Consider the following 14,195-nt stretch of genomic DNA (forward strand, 5'->3'; position numbering starts at 1 on the left):
ACAAGTGTCGCTCCCAAACAGGTTATGTATTTCTTAGTGGTAATGCTACCATTTGTTGGCGTTCCACTAAACAAACTTTAGTGGAAACTTCCTCTAACCACTCTGAAATTTTAGCTCTTCATGAAGCTAGTCGTGAATGTGTATGGCTAAGGTTATTAATTGTGCATATTCATAGTTCTTATCAATTACCTTCTATAACAGGTGTTCCAAGCATTATTTATGAGGATAATGCAGCTTGTATAGCCCAGATTCAAGAAGGATTTATAAAAGGAGACAGGACAAAACACATTGCGCCAAAATTCTTTTATACTCATTAGCTTCAGAAGAAGAAGCAGATTAAGGTCAAGCAAGTTCGTTCCAGTGACAACCTTGCTGATCTCTTCACTAAATCACTACCGAAGCATACATTTCAAAAGCTTGTATATGGGATCGGCATGCGCAAAGTTCACCACCACACTATATAAAGACTTGTCTTTATCAAGGGGAGTAATAGAACAGGGGGAGCATCCTGAAGAATGTGTCCCAGGACATATGCACTGTACTATTTTCCCTTATCTAGGTTTTATCTCACTGGGTTTTCCTAGTAAAGGTTTTAATGAGACAGTATTAAGCAAGTCACAATGATTCTGAGTAATGTTGTACTCTTTTTCCTTCGCTTTGGTTTTTCCCACTAGGTTTTCCTTAGCAAGGTTTTAATGAGGCAACTGTCATTGGATAGTTATAGAGCATCTAGAAGAATGCTACAAAAGATGCATCCACCATAATTTCCACAAGAATGGTGGACATCCAAGGGGGAGTGTTATGAAATCCATGGGCTTATATGGATGCCCACCATTGATATGTGTTATCTTGATAATCATCTATCTTGGCATTTATCCTAATAATCTTCTATCTTGGTGTTTATCCTGATCATCCTCTATCTTACTGTTTATCTTGTTAATCCCTTATCTTAGAAAGGAGGTTACCTAGTTGTATATACAGGTAACCTCCTCCCATTCAGAATTACCTCATCAATGAATAAGAATTCTCTTTATCTCATTCTCTTAATGATTCAATACATGTTAAGTTAGTGTAAAGTTAGTGTGGTGTTCTCTCCAAATCGATTAAATTCTAACATTTCTAATTTATTACAACTGATTATCTCTAGATCAACATACACAAAATGTTCGCGTCTATCCTTATAAAAACATAGACACAAGCGATTTACTAATTTGTGTAGATGAAAAGATGTAGGTTAAGCACTTAAGCGGCAACTTGATTTAGACTTAGGGGTCGTTTGTTTTTTTAAGCCTCTGAATACTGAATGCTAAATGCTAAATGTGTCGACCCTCTGATTGCTGAATACTGAATGTCTGAACTCTAAATATTGTTTGTTTTTTTCTAGTGCTGAATGTTGAACGTTAGTGGTTCATACCATTTTACCCATTGAATTTACAAAGTTTTCTTACATTAGAAGTTTAATAAAGAATATATTGAAAATACAAATGATAATAATAGCACGTTTATTTAACATGAAAAACATGTAATTTTCAATTTTACAAATGGCTATAACACCATGAATGAGCATTAATTATGGAAGTCATGTTAGGATAGCAAAGTCTGACTTTTAAAATCAAACCCACCCTCTCAAATTAGACCCATTCTCGATGTCTTTCTTCCTAGATAGAAAACCAGGAGACCACACTCCATTATCGACCATTTCCCTGTGAAGATTATTTTGCTTCAATTCACTATTATATATAAAGATTAAGAATGAGGTAGTTGGATGGATTCTCCCATAATAGATCAAGCTTAAAGATGGGAAATTTAAAGGATTCATGTTGATGAAGGAGGGGAAATAAGAGAACAACAAAGCAAGTATATGAAGGCTTTGGACTTTTGGGGTTCACTAATTAAAGAGATTCAATGGTCGCACTATGAAAATTTGGTGTTTAGAGAAAGGGTATAACAGGTAACAATTGCTCTAAGTAATTAACTTCAGCGTTCAGCGCCGATTGCATCGTGGAATGCTGAATTTGAAATTTACCACTGAATGCTGAATCAAAAGTGAAAAAACAAACAACTATTACACCTCTAAATGCTGAATTTAAGTTATTCAGTGCCTCTTAATGCTGAACTTGAAAAAAACAAACAACCACTTACTCTGCCATAAGCTAAGCCAGTTCGCCGCGGAGTCCTACACGGGTACATAGTACACAATATCAGGATATGGGTATTTATCGATATTCAATTTCTCGATATGTATCATGGATATATCCCCTTCTTTGGGAACATTGTTTCACATGCAAATATCATAAATATATCTAAAATATCGACAAATATCGTAGATATTGTGGATATTTCTTGATATATTATGATACATTATTTATATTTAATGTGTTTCGACACAATTTCTTGGGTCAAACACAATAGAATTAATGAAAGTGATAGTACCAAAAACTCAACAGTAAACTTAAAATGATAAAGATATTGCATAAATAAAAAAGAACACAAGAATTTTATCGTAGTTCGGTAAAAGCGCCTACGTCCACACTGATGACTTATCTTTAATTTGTTAATGGTGTTGCTTGGAGATTACATGAGAATGAAGAAGAGAATAAGAGTTCCTCCCTGTGCTCTTTACATGAAGGTCTTAATTATATAGATTACAATATATAGGTAGTGATTGGATAGAACTTAAACTTGTTGATGATGATATTCTAATTAATGTGATTTGGTGTTTATCTCATTGAGGTGCGTTGTACTTGGACAAATAGAGTTCTTGCTTGATGAGGATTCTTCATGTAGAGAACGTATTGGGCCCATCTCCATAGTGGAGGTCCAAACATCGTCCCCTCTTTGAAGCATGGGCTTCGGCCTATGGGGCAAAGAAGTGAAAGAATAGAGACATGTATGTCATATTCCTTAGATAGTCAATGTCAATGTTGAAGCTCAACGAGACAATTGCATATTAGAAGAAATTGTTGATGCTACTAGTAGAGATATCGAGGAATCTATCACCAAATAATAATAGACAATATGAATAAGAAATACGTACATCCCCAAGTGGGCTTTAATAGTTGATACATTAATAGTAGTGTAGTGGGCACTCTAAATAAGCTATTTCCTCAGCCGTAAAGATAACAAAAATTGTAAATAATGTATTTTATGTGCTTGTTTTCCACGAGTCATATGCGTGGGGCGAGACTTGTACAACGGAGCCCTCTGATAGAAGCTGATATAAGCTAAGAAGGTGTCTCTGGGTAGTCTACCGCGAGCCATATTGATGTGGAGTATATCGGTGTGAAGATGGTTATACAGGCATTGATGATTCTCTATTGGCATAGAAATATACTTATTTAAAAATATCTACTACATAATTAGAACTGGTGTTGAATCTGATTTCGACTAAATCTCCATGTTCCACACTATTGTAAACAAAAGATTAAAAGTAAAAAAGACTTATCTGATTGAGTGAAAAGTTGTCTTGGCGGATTGCTGTGGATAACTTACTAATGAACTTGAAATTAGCTTTCTCCCTCACAATGACTTTTTTGCTAGTTCCCCACAGACGACACCAATTATGTTTCGACCAAATATGATCAAAACACTAAGTGATGATGAAAGAGATGAATAACGTAGAGAAGTAGTGAGAAAAGTGATGGTGATCGAGAGAATGATGAGACTGTACCTTTCGGTTGCCTACGTACCCAAATTATCAATGGGATCAAGTCTCAAGAACGTAGTTCTGTATGAAAAATAGTTTGGCATTTATATAGGTAGAGTAGAGACTCCTTGTAGCTCAAGTATTTTTGTAGCTTAAGTAATTGTAATTGAATATAACTCTCAACTAATAATTATCTCTTTGATAAAAAACGAATCTGGACATAAATTAATGTACGTTAGTGGCAAGCCATGTGGCTAAGGTTCAGCCTTAGACACATGACACTACTAAAGGAAGGGCTTTTTGTGTCACTTTTGAAACTAATTTTGAAGTGACCTAACAGCCCCCGACACATAAAGTTCTACCAAAAGTGACACAAAAGCTGTCACACCCCGAATTTCGACAAAATCGGAAAAACAATATTTGTTCCCAACTCTTCGATTTTCGAGGTGTGATGTACTCTCCACTTCCAAAAACCTATAATCTATTTAATTATTCTAATAATTTAAAACTAATAAAAATTTTAAATAAACAAAAGTCCTCTTCATTACAACACTTCCACAAATAATGATTACGTTACAAATTTCCTTTCAACAACTCTTTAATTATAATTACAACTGAAAATACAAAACAACATTGTCTCAACTGAAAAGCTATTACACCTTAAGGGAAAATAAAGCATATCATGTAATGAGACGCTAACGCAAACCACAAGCAGCAACCGACCTTCTTCAACACTAATCCTGTCAAGACTTATCAACTATGTTCATTTAATGAACACACTCGATAAGCAAACATGCAAATCGGGTCAGCATTATAAATAATACTGGTATGAATAGCCCTGAAATACAAAATATACTTATACATATATATATACATAATCCATAAGACAGTTAGTTCCTCCACCGAGGCGCCTTAACTTCCAACGAATAATACAACATTCTTAAATACAATAATTTAGGCAGGTAGTTCCTCCACTGACGCGCCTTAGCTTCCAATTCAATAATAATAAAGCATTTAGTTCCTCCACTGAAGTGCCTTAACTTCAAACCGTACTATATCAACTGTATCTAATAATAGAACAACCAAACTAAAACTTATTCTATACTTATACTGGTGTAAGCCAAATCACAAAGTGGGTCACACCTGCATGAATAATCAATTCAACCCACCCTTCTGCAAAACCATTGTGAATGCAACCTAAATCACAATAAATCATTTATAATAGATTTAACGTACACTTTGATATATCATTACAATTATTATTTAGAGTTTCTTCAAGTGTCTCTAGAATCACGTCATCTCTATGTCTTACCTAGTTTCCCTGGCTACCACAATCGCTTCCCAACACCGAACATGTACATCCACATGCCTCCCCTCACGTAATGAACCACTCCGTGCGTAATTACCCTAAGCGGGATATCGCATACCAGGTAACCCCCACACGAACGTCATTACGAGGGTACTGCCACTATTCGGCATAAAATATCGCGCGTCTCATTCTAATTCTGCGAACGGAATAATCAAGCCACTATTCAGCTACGCCAGAAGGGACATTCAGATTCACTGAAACGCCAGAAGGGCCAATCATATCACATACGCCCATTACAAGTGCCAAATCACATGAGTTGTGGTAGCTATGTTCTAGGATTTTCGTTACGTAATTTATTCAAGTGTCATACATTTATATCTCATAATCATTTTCCTATATCACGTGCATGTCAAATACATTATTGCACTAAGCCACAATATTTGGAAATATCTCAATACATCTCATAACAACTTTCATTCTTTCACGTGTCAAATAAATTATTACACTAAGCCACAATTCCGTGGGAAATATCCACAAATATTATACTACCTCATAGTAGCATCTCACATATATAATAATGGAGCGTTTACATTTATTTCTTCAAAAATATTACATTTAATAGATATCTTAACATATCATCTCATTTAACAGAACAACAATTTTAACATTCCACATAATGTCATAAATTTCTCCAAACGTACCGTATAACATTTTTATAGCGTTTTAGAAATATTATATCTCCTAAAATTTCACTCTCGTCACGTGTCAATAAATTATATAATATCAACGTCAAATCTTTCTTAGATAATGACAAATCAGTTTATACAAGCTTCCACAACATTTTAGCATTTGGTTTATCCATACAATTTACAACATAAAACATAGCACAATTAAATAGTCAAATGTCCACAATCATAGCCCAAAACCAAAACCCAAAAGTCTAAATATTTAAAGACCCCCATTTGGATCTATATTAACTTATATGGACCGGCCCCAAACCAAATTAGAAACTGGCCCAAAGAAAACACTAGTTAGCTTCGGCCCAAGCCAACCAAACAAAACTAAAAGTGAAAGTGAAACTGGCCCAAAACACAACTGGGTTCGGCCCAAAGAATTAAACTAAAATCGGCCCAAAAACTTAAACTAAAACTGGCCCAAAACAAAACAAACTAAAGCCCAAGCCCAAGCGAAATAGAGTTGCACTGGTGAGATGGGGAGCATTGGATCCAAATCGCAGTCATCCCCTCCACCACACCAGCTCGGTTTCCGACCACCACCATCCTCCAAGCCTAACCGAAAATGCTCCTTATCAAAACCCCTATAATTTCAACAAAAGCAAAAACCTCAATTCCTGAAATCAAAATTCTTTATCCAAAACTAGATCTGGATCTCGACGCTATTAAAGGCCCCTCCGGAGCTTCAACAGCCCCACCCCATCCAACATTCAAGCCTCCCACTACAACCAATCCTACATCCAACCAACACACAACATATTAAATATAATTAAAAGTTCAAACAGTATACAGGGACAATTTCTCTGTCTTGCGCCGCCATTAACGACCTCGTCCGAGTTCCCAACAACATCCCAACCAAACATCAACAACCAACATCAAACCCTTACTCCTCTCCCCCGACATCAATCCTCCTTTAAGAATCAACCAAAAACCACAACAATAATAGTTCACATAATTTACTGGGTGATTTCTTTATCTCGGGCTCGCGACGCCATTAACGGGCCCAATCAAGCTTCGACAGTTCAATGTCGATTTCAGAGTTTGAACAGAGTTTAACAATACAATAGGACGCCGAATAATAACAGGAGAATAAGCAGAAATAAATATCTCTGTATACACGTAAAACAACTATAGGTTCAATGAAATAGCAAAATAACTACTCACATTAATTAAAAGCTCTACGAATCCCTTATAGTCCGAATCGTTGCGCTCCAACTCTTTAGCAAGCGAGTTTTTTTTTTATCTCCGCCTCCATTTTATTTTATTTTTATCTAAAAACCCTATTCTCTGAAAAAAAAAAATATATTAATATATATACCTGGGTTTGAAACCTAAGCCCAACACAGACTCGGACCCAGAAATCAGGCCCACATATCCTAAATCCAATCCAACAAATTTTAAACAAAAAAACTAATTAATTAATAAATAAATATATACAGATTACAAATACGGACGTTACAAAAGCCTTACTAAATGTGTCACTTTTTGTTAATAAAATGACACTTAAAAATAACCTCTTGTGTCACTTTTAAGAAAGAGTGTTACAGTGCTTGTCAAAAGTGACACTAGTTGTATCCCTTTTGGACCAGAGTGTGACATAATTTTGTAAAAAGTGACACATTAAGTATACTAGTTGTGTCACTTTTGAACCAGAGTGAGATATAAGTACATCAAAAGTGACACATTAAGTACACTAGTTGTGTCACTTTTGAACCAGAGCGAGATATAAGTATGTCAAAAGTAACACATTAAGTACACTAGTTGTGTCACTTTTGAACCAGAACGAGATATAAGTAGGGCTGTCCACGGTTCGGTTCGAGTCGGTTTAGTCCAAATATATGGACCGAATCACAAGGGTCGGTTTCTAACTTTCCAAACCGTAACCGAACCACAGCTGAAGAAAACTGAGTTCTAACCGAACTGTAAAATCGGTTCGGTTCGGTTTAAAACCGAATCTATGACTTGAAACCCAACTAACAACAATTTTCACTTCACCACAGGCTCATTTAATAAAGGCCCATTCCAAAACCTTTGGATCAAGTCCTGCTGCCCAGGTGCATGCTTACTATTAGAAACTTGGCCCAAACTATCTATAACCGTTGAAAGAAACTTGGCTTGCTCATAGATGATATGGGACTAAACAAACTGAATAAAAATGGAGTTTTATTTTGCAACCTAATGATCCTAACACCGCATCAATATCTTAAGGAGTTTCGTGCCGATAAACGATATAATCTTCATATGTTCTTTGGAGAATTATAAGATTGGTCGGATCGAGTTAGGCGTTGTATCAATATGCCAAGTTTTAGTTTGAATGTGGAAACTACTGCAGTGCGGTGACTTTTTGTATCAAGACAGGGCTTTATGCACAAACAAAGGAGGAACTTGAGTGCATTATGGGGAAAGCTTGCCGTTGAAATCTTCGATCGAGAACATTTTGCGACTTGACGAGCTCAATCATTTGAGGGAGATAATTGATGCAAAGAACCTTCAATCTCCACTCAATCAGCTGCAAAGTAGAATTTGGCTAATGCATTGGAGCCTTTTCATATTTTTCAACCATGAAGGTGGCAGAAATGGGATAATAGATCTTTTCCTCTATGGCAATTCAGACAAATGCACCCCATCATCTTTTGCGATATCTAGCTACTGCATTGATTATCACCAAAAAGAGAAGGCCCCAGCTCAAAGAATTTATCAAAGTAATCCAGCAGGAACAGTACTCTTACAAAGACCCAATTACAGAGTTCTTACAGTGTCTATATGTGAACTATGACTTTGATGGTGCACAGCAAAAGCTGCGAGAATGTGAGGATGTTATATTAAATGATCCTTTCTTGGGAAAACGTGTTGAAGAAGGCAACTTTACTACAGTACTTTGAGGGATGAGTTTCTCGAAAATGCCCGTCTTTTCATATTTGAATGATCCGGTTTGGTTCGGTTATATCGGTTAACTGAGGTACAAAACCGAAAACCGATTTAAAGTGGTCGGTTCTTAGTTTTCAGAACCGTAAGCCGAACCGGTTATGTCAAAAACTGAAAAAAATGGCCGGTTCAGGCTGGTTCGGTTCGGTTTTTCGGTTTTCGATTATTTGTAGACAGCCCTAGATATAAGTACGTCAAAAGTAACACATTAAATACACTAGTTGTGTCACTTTTGAACCAAAGCGAGATATAAATACGTCAAAAGTAACACATTAAGTACACTAGCTGTGTCACTTTTAGACCAGAGCGAGATATAAATACGTCAAAAATAACACATTAAGTACACTAGTTGTGTCACTTTTTGGACCAGAGCGAGACATAAATACGACAAAAGTGACACATTAAGTATACTAGTTGTGTCACTTTTGGATCAGAACGAGACATAAGTACGTCAAAAGTGACACATTAAATATACTAGTTGTCACTTTTAGACCAGAGCGAGACATAAGTACGTCAAAAGTGACACATTAAATATACTAATTGTGTCACTTTTATTAGATATTATGCCACTTTTTCCAAAAGTGAGACAATTGAAAATAATTTGTTTTTTTTAAATATTTTCTCATTTTTGTATTCGATCGTATTCATTTCTCAACCCAAAATCTCATTAACTTGCTTTATGACAGAAACAACATCCACATACATTTATCAAAACATCACAACCAAAATCATTTTAACCTGCTTTATGATATGAAAACAACATCCACTCGGGAAAAAAGAAACAACATCCACTCGGGAAAAAAGAAACAACATTCAAAACAATTAACTTCTATTGATTTCATGGATCAAACCTAGTATCTATTATCTAGTTTAACTCCCAACAAAATAAGTCATTCCAATACCAAAATAATCACAATAAATTAAAGCAAAAAAACAAAAAAAAACAAAAAAAACAAAAACAAAAACTACATAATGCCAACGCTATCCTAGCAATATCTACGCTTGTGCGCACTTCCAACACCAAAACAACTAGTTGCCATCTATTCATTTGTTAATCGATCCATACACCTGTATCATATTATGAAGTCGTCATTCCACTATGACTAGTATATAAAATTAAAAAGCAAGTGAATCAAAAAGGATATATTGCACAAGTAAGAAAAAAAAAATCGATAAGAAAAGTAAATATACATAAATAAAAGAAAAATATGGAAGCCCACTTACCCAATTTTTCAACTTCTCGTTTTGAGCTTCTTTCTATTTCAACTTCGCTTCCATATCCTCTTGATATTTCTTTGATCTGTTATTAAGAAGATTGAAGTACATAGTGGGAGTGGTATATTGTCCACCTGCCTTGACTCGACCAATAGGCTCTGGAGGTCCCAATGCCATAGTAAGTATGTCATTCTTTCCTTCCGTTGCCAAAACCCCCTCCTCTATCTTATTTTTTAGCTCTTCCTGCAAAAATAGATAAGAATTCAATATTTCTATCAGTACAAAGGCAGTACAAGTACAAAGGAACCCAATGGGAAACTGCAATAGAGATGGTTTGTTTTAGATTGATGATCAATAAAATTATGCAAACACACATATTCGTATTTGCATTACAACATCTCTTACTCGTCTTCTAGAGGTAATGAAAACAGGAAAGAAACTTTCGTTTCCACTTCTTGGTGCTGAAACTCTTGACCGTTTTAATGTGGTTAATGAAGAAAACTCTATGCTGTCACTCATCTTTAAGTATGTTGTTAAGCCCGGCCTGCTCTCATCAGGGGAAGAGACGTTAACCGCAAGCTCAATCAAATGATTTCTTAGTTTAACCCATAAAAGTGCAAGCACTAACCCAGTGCAGCCATGATGTGTACGCTACTGCTTCTTCCATAGGTTTTTCAACAGAATTTTAACTATTTCTAGCCACTATTCATTTCAGACAATATTTCAGACATAAGCTACATATAAGAGAACTATGTATATAGGATTTAAACAGTAACAAAGGGGCCTAAATGCAGAAGTCATTTCCCAATAATGTATATAGTGTACAGTGTACACACAACAATCAAATGATTTCTTAGTGCTTGATTCACAATGGAACCGCTACGAGAGTACCAGTCATTGCTTTATGTGTCAGGTGGCATCGGGACTAGACTTCTCATCATGCACACCACTATCAAATGATCTCGGAGGGCTTGATTCACCATTGAACCATTACCCCTCATCTCACCATATCCTCCAGTCCTTTCTCTGTCGAGCTGTACGGAATCTTTTGTAGGATGCTTTATCTAGTCTAGTTATCACTATAAATGTACTTAGCTACAGTATTAACTTCAAACTATTTTCTATGACAGGAAGCAGTTGTAGCAACTCTTGATGGGAGATCTATCATTGACATAAATCACCGGAGAAATTACTACATCATTCCACAAAACAAACTTGGGGTCAGGATTTATTCATACGAGCTACTGAAATGCGGGGACTCGCGAACATTGTTAGGATGCCATCTAGTGATATGAAGCCACTGAAGGTTCCAGTACCAGAAAATATGTTGAATTCACACTTGAAAGGAAAAATTGGTAGGAAACTTAGGATGATGGTGACTGTTATCATTGCAGATGGACAGGTAAATTAGCTTTGTGTGAATGACAAAAATAATTCGATTTCATTGAAACAATTATTTTATTTTTCTTATATGGTCCCTTTTTTTCAAAAGCATGATTATAGAACGTTGAATTCTTTTAATATAGTATGTTTTCCACCTAGCATCAAACCTGTAGTAGCCTCTTCTTGTAGAAAGACTAGACAATTAATAGATACATCTATGGGATTCTTATTCTTTCCCTTTGGAAATTTTGGTTAGGTAGTTGGTGCAGTGACCACATGGTGACTCGAGAACCTATGAGTTATGCTGTCAACGGCACAAGGCGGGGCGGGGCAGCAGACCAGTTTCAACCCGCCCAAGTGCCGCGTGGGCGGCACTTTTGACCAGCCAACCTACAGTTTGACCTCAAAAATCATTTAAAACCCTATGTTCTACACTGTTCTACACAGTTACAGTAAGTCAATAACATATGCCACATCGTTTCTTGCAGTTTCTAAAAACTTATGAATATATTCTTTAAGTAATAATGTATACTTCATAAACATTTAGAAATTATTATATCCACACTTGCATAGCTTTCACGTTACATTACGGAAGTTGATGAAAAAAAAAAGTTGAACTTGGAGTAGTGAAGTGAGGAATCTAAAAAAGAAAGAAAGAGGAGGATTTAGAGTACAAAACTTACCTGCTGTGTGGTGGAGACTGGAGACGTGAATGCTGGAGTGGAGTGAGGAATATGATTGGTTTTAGAAGAAAAGGACATTCATTTCTTCCTCAAAACTGCTGGACTCTGACTGGGCATTTTCTTTTCTTATGTATCCTGGGCATTTTTGGGGCTGCCCTATTTTTTTCATACTCACAAGTCTTCTTCTGTGAAGACCTTGCTAAACGAACACTTCAATGGGAGACAACCGCAAAGGAATGTTTGAATGAAAGCCTAGGCTTACTCCTAGTCTCCAACCAGTTAATTTACTTGACTATGCGTACCTTATATACTACGTTACTGTGTCTTCTGCAAACACTGGAGATGTTGGCACTTTCATGCCCATCTTAGTTTAAGACCTGAGATCAGTTTTCTTTTTTCTAATCTAATTTAACCCCTAATTCCATCCCCCGCCCCCAGTGAATATTGGACTGTGGTAATCAACCAAAGACGGTGTGTTTTTCCTAATAAAGGACGGAAAAGTTATAAGAAAGCTCAACACATAGAAAGGCCAACATATCAACAGTCAAAATGAAAATTACTTAAATTGGTACTATAAATTCTCAAACTCTATCTTCTCAGCCCTCAAAGACAGGGGAAGACATGGGATGCTGCAGGATAACATAATAGGTTCCTAAACAGTTTCCACATAAGCTTGAGAACAGTGAAAACTATTCCAACTCACGTAAGAAGACGAAAAAGATCCTTGCAAACGATGATCGGGGTATAAGCACTACAACTCAAGTTATTGAGTGCCTAACAAGTCGTCCAAGCATCTCATGGCGAAAAGAAGTCATCAACTCATAATGTGTATTAAAATGAACAAACAAGATGCAAGATCAATCAACCCTTAAGTATCAAAACAAAATGTTGGCCAAATGGTACAACGCCTCACAACCAAGGAACTTACTCTATTTCACTTACTTAAAATTGTTGCATTACGACTCCAAAAGATACTGACTTCTTTCACGGTTTTCTACTTCCTACTGACACACCCACTTCTATTTGAATGAGGATAGTGTCCAACTTAATATGCAAGAAGCTAGTTATAAAAACTATTTCCTCCGGAAGGTACTATAGACCTCAAGTTGTTGTCTGAGAAACAACACAAGGGAGAACCCTAAACATCTATTCTTTCATAGCCCTCATACCTTATTGATGTAGACAAGTATGAAGAATGCTATTGGTCTACTTATTCAATTTGTTAACTCTAATCATATGTGGTTGGGATTGCTGAAGTGCATCAAATCACACTGTTGCAAAGGTTTACAAACATTTCTCGTGACTAAAGATGGAATTCTTGCAAGGACAACTCAACAAGTTGAAGGACTCACCACAGGGTCAGATTACTTATGGACAGATTAGGCATTAAGGTGAAACACAAACTTATTGCAATCAAACAATGCAAGTGGGTTAAATAAAAAAACAGTTGTGTGAACACTCTCATGTACTAAGAGCTGTTAGAAACTCAAAAATGTAAACTACTACAAACTTATAGAGGATCAGATCATAAAAGCATTCTTAAGTTCAATTAGAATATAAATTTAAGACTTAAAGGTTTTACATTTGGAACGTTCCAAGCCTTAAGCTTCCCATAAGGCAAACCACAATTTGTTTAAAAATTGTGAATGGCTAAAAATCAAACTTATTTAAAATCTTAACCCTCTCAAAGACTAATCAAAGGAATAACATGGAATTGAGAGGCAGCAAAGAATAAGGTGAACAAAATCAATCGAAAAACTGATTTTTCTCAAACAATAGATGTGAAAGATATGAAATCAAGAAAAAAAAAAAAACAAATTTTCTTTTATTTTCGGAAATCATGCAGCCAGAGTGGGAGGAGGGCATACCTTTTTCCACCAAAAATATCAGAGATAGATTCGAGCTCCTGACCCTGGCGAAAGTTCTTCATCGCTTTGGCGTTGAGTTTTTTTTCCCCTCTGTTGATGAAAATAAAGAAAGTGCAGGTGTAAATATGGACTTTGTCTTTTGTTCTTTTTCCCCGATGGGGCACTTATAAGGCACATGTGCGCAAGGGGTTTGGAAATTTTTGCTTGTGTCCCTTTTGTTCAATTCCGAAATACGGTAACTACAGGTGACACATTAATTTCTCTACTCGTGATGCTTCTTACCAAAGTGACACATTTAATTTCTCTATTTGTGCGGCTTTTGACATAAGTGACATGTAAACATGATCTCTATTGTCTCACTTTCTTTAAAAGAGTGACAACCAATCCAATGTTCTAAAAAAAAAATGACACGTAAGACTTTCGTGTGTCACT

General features: G+C 36.0%; 2 long non-coding RNA genes and 1 pseudogene across 2 annotated transcripts; 1 reads left to right on the plus strand and 2 right to left on the minus strand.

Annotated features, from left to right (window-relative positions):
• Window positions 1–4,199: 4,199 nt before the first annotated feature.
• LOC147515272 (uncharacterized) lies at window positions 4,200–6,973 on the minus strand. The gene is made up of 2 exons (XR_015210062.1): window positions 6,854–6,973; window positions 4,200–4,425 (listed from the first exon to the last, which is right to left on the minus strand). It is a non-coding gene; the product is annotated as an uncharacterized LOC147515272 (long non-coding RNA).
• Window positions 6,974–7,909: 936 nt separating this feature from the next.
• On the plus strand, window positions 7,910–8,763 carry LOC147515273 (eukaryotic translation initiation factor 3 subunit E pseudogene; annotated as a pseudogene).
• Window positions 8,764–9,426: 663 nt separating this feature from the next.
• Window positions 9,427–13,946, minus strand: LOC147515274 (uncharacterized). The gene is made up of 3 exons (XR_015210054.1): window positions 13,764–13,946; window positions 9,839–10,072; window positions 9,427–9,682 (listed from the first exon to the last, which is right to left on the minus strand). It is a non-coding gene; the product is annotated as an uncharacterized LOC147515274 (long non-coding RNA).
• Between the last annotated feature and the right edge of the window lie 249 nt (window positions 13,947–14,195).

Source organism: Coptis chinensis, chromosome 2 (genome assembly GCF_015680905.1).
Source record: "Coptis chinensis isolate HL-2020 chromosome 2, ASM1568090v1, whole genome shotgun sequence".
NCBI classification, from domain to species: Eukaryota; Viridiplantae; Streptophyta; class Magnoliopsida; order Ranunculales; family Ranunculaceae; genus Coptis; species Coptis chinensis.